The following is a 10,000-nucleotide window of genomic DNA, read 5'->3' as shown; positions in this document are numbered from 1 at the left end:
AATAGTAATTTTGTCAAAATTACTACTTTGCGAAACGAGTTCTGTTATGGTCAATAAAATGAGAGGTGACCAGGCTCTTAGAAATATTGATCACTTTATTGGTGGAAACATTTTGTTTCGGACGAAGAGGACATATTTGCTAAATAAAGGCGAAAAAACGCCATTTGGCAAAATAGTAATTGTGTCAAAATTACTACTTTGCGAAACGAGTTCTGTTATGGTCAATAAAATGAGAGGTGACCAGGCTCTTAGAAATATTGATCACTTTATTGGTGGAAACATTTTGTTTCCGGGACGAAGAGGACATATTTGCTAAATAAAGGCGAAAAAACGCCATTTCGCAAAATAGTAATTCTGTCAAAATTACTACTTTGCGAAACGAGTTCTGTTATGGTCAATAAAATAAGAGGTGACCAGGCTCTTAGAGACATTGAGCTTTTTATTGGTGGAAACATTTTGTTTCGGACGAAGAGGACATATTTGCTGAATAAAGGTGAAAAAACGCCATTTCGCAAAATAGTAATTGTGTCAAAATTACTACTTTGCGAAACGAGTTCTGTTATGGTCAATAAAATGAGAGGTGACCAGGCTCTTAGAAATATTGGTCATTTTATTAGTGGACACATTTTGTTTCGGACAAGGAGGAGGACATATTTGCTAAATAAAGGTGAAAAAACGCCATTTCGCAAAATAGTAATTGTGTCAAAATTACTACTTTGCGAAACGAGTTCTGTTATGGTCAATAAAATGAGAGGTGACCAGGCTCTTAGAGACATTGACCTTTTTATTGGTGGAAACATTTTGTTTCGGACGAAGAGGACATATTTGCTGAATAAAGGTGAAAAAACGCCATTTCGCAAAATAGTAATTGTGTCAAAATTACTACTTTGCGAAACGAGTTCTATTTTGGTCAATAAAATGAGAGGTGACCAGGTTCCTAGAAATATTGGTCATTTTATTAGTGGAAACATTTTGTTTCGGACGAGGAGGACATATTTGCTACAAAAAAGCGAAAAAACGCCATTTCGCAAAATAGTAATTCTGTCAAAATTACTACTTTGGGAAACGAGTTCTGTTATGGTCAATAAAATGAGAGGTGACCAGGCTCTTAGAGACATTGACCTTTTTATTGGTGGAAACATTTTGTTTCGGACGAAGAGGACATATTTGCTGAATAAAGGTGAAAAAACGCCATTTCGCAAAATAGTAATTGTGTCAAAATTACTACTTTGCGAAACGAATTCTACTATGGTCAATAAAATGAGAGGTAAGCAAGCTCTTAAAAATATTGATCATTTTATTGGTGGAAACATTTTGTTTCGGACGAAGAGGACATATTTGCTAAATAAAGGCAAAAAGACGCCATTTCGCAAAATTTCGTTTCGTTTCGTTTCGCAAAATAGTACAATTTCGTTTCGTTTCGTTTCGTTTCGCAAAATAGTATAAGCCCTTGCCAACAAACAAACTGGCTAATGAAACTGAAACGACCAATTTATTTCCTAAAATACAGTGCTCATTTATTGAGAAATCTTCAAATACTCTCAGATTTTCCACTGAGAAGCTTTTATTGATCGACGTGATTTAAACAGGAGAAAACTGATAATTGTTAGGGCATGAGAACGCAAAGACCGCGCCCAAACAATATTCACTTCAGAAAGGAAACCTTGCCACTGTGCATTCGAGTTTCAATCCAGTAAGCTTTTCTCGTTGTGGGTTTACTCGAATTTCTTAGACGACAAGTGCCCGACATTATCTTTGTGGAATATTCTCTATACCAAAAGCTCCACAGTGCGCTTTTATCATTCCTCTCCTTTCGACGTACGTGTTACCTGCGCGTCATTAGCTGAGGTCAGGTCAAACTTGCGCAAAAGAGACGGAGATTATATTTATGTTAGCTACTTATAAATTAAACTTGAAATATTTGAATTAATGTACAACGCATAGAAAATTATATTACTTGACAGTGTAGGTGGAAATATTTTTTGCAAACGAGACAACTATTACTCACTGAGAGGGCATGAGGTAGCAGCTATCCGCAGACACAAAAGCAGATTTATGAAAGACTCATTAGCCTATCGAGGGCCTATATTATGGAGTCTGATGAATTTCAATGAACTAGACGCATAGCTGCGTGAACTCGGGCTTTCAATATGGCACATCTGAAGTTATCTTTGGGGGACTGCCATATTGCCATTGTTATTGTCGTCACGCAATTCCGTCATTGCTGGTCACGAATAATTCTACTTGTATTTTTGTTTTTTGTTGTCTGCTGGAGTGTAATAATATTACCATATAGGAGTGGGTTCCTTGAATTTCAACCTTTGGCATCTGAAGGACTTTTCAATGACTTTGTAAGCCAAGTGTTAGAAAATTGAAGGACCACTTTTGGAAAGGTTTGCATAAGCAATTTTAAAATTATTTAATTTATTTCCCAGCTTTTCAATGTAAGTACAGTAATTTTCAACTTGGAGATCGCTGAAAAAAAACCAGTGCAAAAATCAACCCCTAGTCCTCACATTCAAGTACTGTCAAAAAGGGGAGCCATAAAACAAATCCACCTAGCTTGGATTCAGACACGGAATTGAAAGATACTTCAACTCTCCTCCATACAACAAAGGGCTTCAACTAACAAGTGACCTGAGGTTTTTGCGGTCAAACCAAATGTTAGACGCGCAACTTGTCAATTTGAAACGAAGCGGAAAGGATAACGTAACTGGAGCGGCCGCTGGCCATCGCAAGTCTGTTATCAATGGGATCCCTGAGCACAACAACGTACTAAAACTATAGTATACATATGCATTACACTGATACTGATAATAATATAGATAGAAAACTATGTACAAATAAAAGATTTAGAAGTAAACAAATACGAAATACCATCAAGATAGTTCGTTGAAAAGAGTGCAACCATAGTAATAGAAAGATCGTTTTGCTTTCTCAGTCCTCACAGCAGGCGGATGTAAAAGTTTGCTTTGTCTAGTGGCGTGCGCGTAGATTGTATCATTATGTTTAAAATATTCTTCAAAATATTGGGGACATTGACCTCGCAGGCATTTATTAACGAGTTTAAAAACAGTTTTACGACGGCGCTACTCCAGCGTAGGCCGTTTCAGAACGTCCATCCACCGAACGAATTTCACGAAATATGAATACACGAAACGAAAGATGTTTGAAAGTCACTTTTATAAAGGAAATGGTTAGCGTGCACCGTGCAACCATCGAGTTATGGATGCACTTGGGAGGTTTGCTAAGCACTCAAGAAGCTGAAGTCGCACTCGGTTATCGCCTCGTACGACTCTTACGCTTCCTTCGTGCTTAGCAACCTCCCGCGTGCACCACAGTTCGATGGTTGCACGCTGCAGGCTAACCATTTCTTAAATAAGTGTATGTGCACATCCACGACCTTTCGGCTCCACAGAATATTCTTGGCTCGTTCTTCGTTAAAAACCGCTTGTTTAAATTGTGCGATACATTCCAACGTGCGTCTCATGTTCTCGTGAGTCGTGACCTGTTTGGACTTTAGCTGTTAGTAACTTGCCAACAAACAAACTAATGAAACTGAAAATAACAATACTATTCTGAAATACAGTGCTCATTGCGGGATTAAAATACTGTAAAATTTCCCAACAAAGTGACAGAGGTAAACAAGGAAACACGCACGTAAATAAAAAGCAGACTAAATATCACGTCAGATTCTGCATTCAAGTCCACTGTTGATTTATTTCACTCAGAATCGCATAGCTTAAAGTAAACACGCGCTCTGATTGGTCAATACGTCAACCGGAAGAGAGGGTATTTAGCGTGGAATCGCACTGACGCATAAAGCGATATCGCTGACGTGAGTCGCAAGCAAACATTATTGTTACGAACGTAATTAACGTAAATACAACTAGTGCTACGAAAATATGAACAAATATGAACAAATTTATAGAAAGCGAATGTCTTCCAAGTTTTGAATTGAAATTGAAATTTTTAGAAAATTGGAGGAAACCACTCACGCTGAAAAGTACGAGAAAACGCATAGCAAAAACTCAAAATGCCAGAGACGAGGGAAGAAAGCCAAACGACAGTTCTCGCTGAGGAAAACCAAACAAGTGTTACGAAAGAAAACCAAAACAGGTATCAATGCCGAAAAGGGTCAAGCATCTTTTCCCGAAATCCAAACCATTGTAGACTATACAGACGACGAACTGGCCTCTTTTAGATACAACATGGTTTCAAAAAACACTAGACGGCAAATTCACAAATTCGAGTGGTCGCAAAACAGTCATCCAAGCGCTCAGTGATTATTTCGACCCAGTGGAGATATCAGAGCTCACTGGCCACTCCAATCCGGAATCCATATCCAGTTACAGCTATAATCCTCTGGAAAAACAGCGGCGAATGTCGAATAAGTTAGCCGGTTTCAACCCACGCCAAGCACGACAACTACCAACGGCTATTCAAGTGATGCTTTACGGGAGATTGTTCTCAATAGCTCAGCCACGCCAAGCAACACAGCAGCTACTACTGACCTTGACAGCAATGCCAGTCGTTCTAGTTACCTGATGGCAGGAGCAGTTGGCGGAATGTTTACTGGAGTAACTTTTAATAATTATCCAGTAAATATTTCCATAAACTTTCAGTCCAGCATTGACACCAACGAGCGACTCCCTGCGATGAAAGAAAAACAGTTAAAATTGTGACTTTTAACTGAACTGTTTTTCGCCAGAGTTTACCGAGAAATTCCCGTCTTAATCATTATATTTTGAATACACTTTTTTTTACAACTGTAAAGCACTTAACCGGTTTTATGTAGATCTTGCTTTGATACCGGAACGCTTGAAATTTTCATTTCGCTTGAGGATTTGACCATTCAGTTGTTGATTGACCGCGCCACATTCTTCCAAGTTGAGTGGTAGCAGGCAAATCTCTGTCTTAAATAACTCCGTATTGTGTACTTTTAGTTTGTAAAATGTGAGGCACCGCTTTCTCCACGAGTTTGAAATAAAAGTGGTTTTCATTCTAAAAATATCTTGTTCCCTCTATTCGCTAGATATTGACACCTGACTTTGAAAGGGTTTCCATCGTTTGCGCACTGGCGTGGCGCCCAAAAATACTAAACATCTGGTTTCGCCAAGTGATTTGGTGGCTTTAGCTATGTGAATCAAGAAATATCCACGAGGTACAATTAAAATTGTCGACGGTTCAAACGTGAGCGACTTACCTTGCTTTCCATTCCCTTAACAATGACAGCTGACTGTTGACTTTAAAATTTCGTAAGGGCGCGCGTACGGAATAAAAACAAACAATAACATTGCCGTTTTAATTTCTTGTTTTCTTATTTTTATTCTGTTATGCGATTAGAGAAAAATTCACTACCTGAATCGTGAATTCCACGTTAAATTTCACGCGAAAAATCGATATCGCACTCATCGCTTCGCGATTCGTGCGATATCGGTTTTTCGCGTGAAATTTAACGTGAAATTCACTCGTCAGGCAGTGAATTTTTCTATAGAATCGCATCATTGAGTAGAATCTCGCATTCTGATGGGTTAACGAAGCGAGGTATTTAGCGTGGAATTGCGAGTTGAAAACGAGGCTACGTGAAATTGTCTCGCATCTGCGTAAGCAAAACAACCATCGTCAAATTGTTACAAAGTTTGGTTAAGGCTAAGTCAGTTTAAAATGTTTTCAAAACCATTGTCACCTTCTAAAGAGCAAAAACAACAAAAGCATTTTCAAAGTGAGCCTGAGGTTCTTCCTTGTTTTGAACTGAACTTCAAATTCTTGGAGAGGCATGAAAAACCTCTTTCGCTCGCGGCAACCCGAAAGCGAGAAAATCCTGTGAACACGGCCCACAAAAAACAATCTCCGAGCTAACAGGTCACGCCAACCCAGGTTCAGTATCCATCTGCAGCCATAATCTTCTAGAAAAAAACACAAAGGATGTCAAGCAGGTTGGCTGGGTTTTCAGTCGTACCACTACGAATGTCACAGCTGCCAACGCCAGCTACGGTCCACGCACTTAAGCTTTGCGAGAAATTTATGTCAACAGCGTTGCACTTCCATTAGTAGTTGGCAATAACACAACATCAATGAATAACAGCATTGATGATCTAGCAGCAAGAGTTCTAGGTGGATTGTTCACCAATGCATCGTTCAACAACTCTCCAGTGAATATTTCCATCAACTTTCAGTCGAATGCTCATCCCAACGATTCAGCTAATGGCAGTCGCCTGTAGTCCCAAAATAGTGCACATGCAAATTTTTGTGATGTAGACACAGGGACCGGGTGCGGTCATTGCCATTTTGAACAAGAGAGAACGCGTTAGATCTCGCTCGAAGGATGCAACCGTGTGGCGACATGCTCGTGAAAGTAGTTGGTAATATGATGGACGTGATTCACACCGGCCACAACGCGCACGCTAGATTGTCCACAGTTATCCTGCAAGTCAGACGAAACAGAATTGACTGACAGCTCAAGTGACAAGATTCAGTTATAGACTTTGCTAAGAAGCACTATTGTTAGGCTCGATATCCGCCGCTCTCTCGGGTCCGGTCTTTTTCGTTCCTCCCTGAGAAGTGGGTTCGGGGAGGAGCGCGAGCTCCGGTTCCCAAACAGCGGCTGGTAATATCGAGCCTACACTATTGTCGTTTGGCAGAATATTGTTTTGAGGTAATGCTGCCTGTATTTTATTTCGCGCTAATTTAAAATGCGTTTGCCGTGTGAGAAACCCTCGTTATGAACGACTAAGCGATAGGCTATGCTACCAAAGAAGTGGATAAAGTTACTTTTGTCATAGTGATTAAATGTCTATTGAGGTTCGTTACGTTTCCGATACCTGAGCGCCACAAATGTACTCAAATGTTCTTGTCATTTGCCTTTAACGAACGGTTAATTAGCATTTGACGAACAGGTTATCCGAATTCGCCCTGACTAAATTGGAAAGTCAACATTCTGTATTCAAAGTAGCGAAACTTGCATCTCTCAACGTTGCTGATCGAAATATCAATTAATCGAACTCAATTGAACTTAATCGAGCTCAACCACGCGATTTAGTTCGATTTTGGAACCGTGGCAACACACTAAACTCGAACAAATTGAATCTTCTCGTGTTCTTGAATCTCTGATCTTCTTTCCATGTACCCTCTGAGGTAAGATGTTGCAATTACTGACGAGCTATCACAATATTTTATGCTCGCTCTCGTACGTGTCGTTGAAAATTCTATACAGGTTGGATTACTTCCCAAATCGAGAGCAATCGAAATGACTCCCTCAAATTTTTTGTTTCGATTCTGTTCGATTGTCGGGCTAAGATACGATTAGCATTTGAGGAGTGATAATTCCCTTTCTGTGTAAAACACTGACCGGAAGCCGTGTGTGTCAAGGGATTCGTCATCAAGGAGCTAACAAAACTATAATCTCCGCCTCCTTTGCACGAGTTTGACCTGACCTCAGCTAACGCGTACACTTACGTTGAAAGGAAGGGAATAATGAAAGTGTACTGTAGGGCTTTTGGTGTATGAAATAGGTCACAAAATTTACGAAGAGAGCTTGTCGTTTAATAAATTCAGATGTCTCAACAAAAAAAAACTGGCTTAGCGGCAGTTTCCTTTGTGTAGTGAAAATTGTTTAGTACGGTTACCGCGTGATCATGCCCTAACAATTATCAGTTGTCTCATGATGATATCACGTCAGACAAGAAAGGCATTTCTGTTCGTGTTTCAAGATAAAATGGAAGCAAAAATTGGGGTGACGGTCTCAAAAATGCGTGTTACTCAAGAATTGAAATACGGTCAAAACTTAACAGCGACAAACGATAACTATCGACTAGCAGGAAAAACCATGCTCACATTTTAAGTTAATAAGATAGTGACTTTATAAAATCGCTCGCAGCGCCCGTGGACAAGAGGAAGCGAATCCTGTGTTCTGATTGGCTACACGCGCGGGCAAGACGAGCCCATCTTGGTCAATATCCAGGCATCTTGACCTCACGCTTGGTTAATAACACATATTTATTAAGACACATATTGCAAAATTGAGCACGGTAGCTCTTTTAAAAAATATTGCAAAAATCAACTGAAAATTGGTTGTTTCAGTTTCATTAACCAGTTTCTTTGCAAGTTACTGACAGCCATATCTAATGCATGTTCTCGGCCATTTTCGCAAATCAACGAGAAAGTTTTATCGTCACTCTTAACTTTGGTCAAAATTAAAACACGAAACGCACGGAGTTGTCACAAATGGACTTTCCAGAAAACAAAATCATAGAAAAAGAAAAAAAAAAAAAAAAAAAATTACCGCACGTAATTACGGCCAACGCTTAGTAGGCTCACTTTAGTCACCAAACACCGAAACATTACGTCATCAACTACATTGCGCAAACTCCAACCTCACCTACTCAACGGCAACCTACTCAACGGCAACCTACTCTGGCAACCGAGAATGAATTGGTATAGTTTAATTCTCTTGTTCCTGTTAACCGCTTCCCCAGAGGCAAGTTATGGCGACGACGAATGTCAATACAACTCGGACTGTAAGAACGGTACACATGCCTGTTGTCACCGTAGATCACAGACAAGTGTGTGCAGAAAAACATGCGATGGAGAGTCTTGTGTTATTAGTTGGGACTGTGGAACAGATCAGAATATGTTTTGCTGTGAGGATCATATCTGTAGAAGTGCCATGAAGATGTGCCCAGCTAATAACAGTGCACCTGGTTGGATTACGGCGATTGTTGCGATTGCGGTCCTTTGTGCTGTATTGGGAATAGGTGGAACAATCTTCTGTATATACCTGAGGAATCGGCGCCCTTCATCATTACACAATGATCTGCTTGTCAACAAGACAGAGGCTGGATCAAGTTATGGGGCCTCTTAATAATTGCGGCGAGTATAAATCTTTTCGACAAGTAAGTTAACAGATAAGAAAAAGCTGTTTCTAGTTGATACTTTGAATGGAGAGTCCAAGACGTGCTGGAGAAGACACCGCTGTATCACAATTAGGAGTTTCTCTATTAACTTTTTAACTACTGCAGATGCGATCAGCCTTAATGTTTAATATTTTAGGGGAACTGTTGTCTGATTCTGGTAGACTCGCTTTGGTTGTACGCCATTGGAATAGAACTTGTTCCTATAGAAATTAATTGCCAAGCCCATGTTTGTGTACAGTATCCCGAAGCTGCTTCAGTTAATTATCCTTATATTAAATATTATAGTGTTTGACACAATATTGCCTTCAAAGTTCTTTCTTTAACAACGCAACGAGCACTACATGACAACACGTGAGTACACAATATGGTGAATCCCAAACAAATACTCTTTTGAGCTCCCATAGCCCAAAGGGAGCACTTATTATGATGTAATATGACAGTACTATTAGTATTATTAAAGGTGATAGAAAAATGAAACCTTTTTCGTTGGGAATGCTAACCACTAACTATATTACTTGCAAACCGCCTCCCAGTTAGCTCAATTGGTTAGAGTGCTGGACTGTTGTGTGGGAGGTCGAGGTCGATGGTTCGAGCCCCAGCCAGTCCAACACTCAAGGTCTTAAAATAACTGAGGAGAATGTGCTACCTTTCTATAATATCAAGAAATGGTTAGACATTCTAGTCTTCTCGGATAAGGACAAATAAACCGTAGGTCCCATCTCCTGCATCTATTAATTAGTTAATTTGGTTAGGCAGGGGACGTTAAAGAACCCACTCACGAGATTACTGTGATGTGGTCTGGCCTGTTTACTGGGAATTGGGGGGAGGGGGCATCTTGAAATAAGTTTCCTGCGATTGTTTGTAAATTGCTGATGCAGTCCAGCCAAAGTCCCCCGAAAAGTGTCGGGATGCACATTTGATACTTTCGAGAAGAATATTGAAAATGCTTATCTGCAGAACCGTGAGACAATTATTGTAGGTGATTTTAATATTAACTATTTGGATCATGGGTTCTGTCCTCGTGTACCGGTTCACAAGAGCCAATACAAAAGACCAAACAATACACGATAGCTAACCGATAACTC

At 39.9% G+C, this 10,000-nt stretch overlaps 1 long non-coding RNA gene and 1 pseudogene across 1 annotated transcript; one reads left to right on the top strand and one right to left on the bottom strand.

The window, feature by feature from the left end:
- Window positions 1-1,470: 1,470 nt before the first annotated feature.
- LOC148735464 (uncharacterized) lies at window positions 1,471-5,200 on the bottom strand. The gene is made up of 2 exons (XR_015999051.1): window positions 4,786-5,200; window positions 1,471-4,653 (listed from the first exon to the last, which is right to left on the bottom strand). It is a non-coding gene; the product is annotated as an uncharacterized LOC148735464 (long non-coding RNA).
- Window positions 5,201-8,428: 3,228 nt separating this feature from the next.
- LOC148735463 (uncharacterized) overlaps window positions 8,429-10,000 on the top strand; it is a 2,371-nt pseudogene continuing 799 nt past the window's right edge.

This window comes from Stylophora pistillata, chromosome 3 (genome assembly GCF_964205215.1).
Source record: "Stylophora pistillata chromosome 3, jaStyPist1.2, whole genome shotgun sequence".
Classification (NCBI taxonomy): domain Eukaryota; kingdom Metazoa; phylum Cnidaria; class Anthozoa; order Scleractinia; family Pocilloporidae; genus Stylophora; species Stylophora pistillata.
The sequence above is the reverse complement of the archived record's forward strand: the minus strand, read 5'-3'. Positions and strand labels throughout refer to the sequence as shown.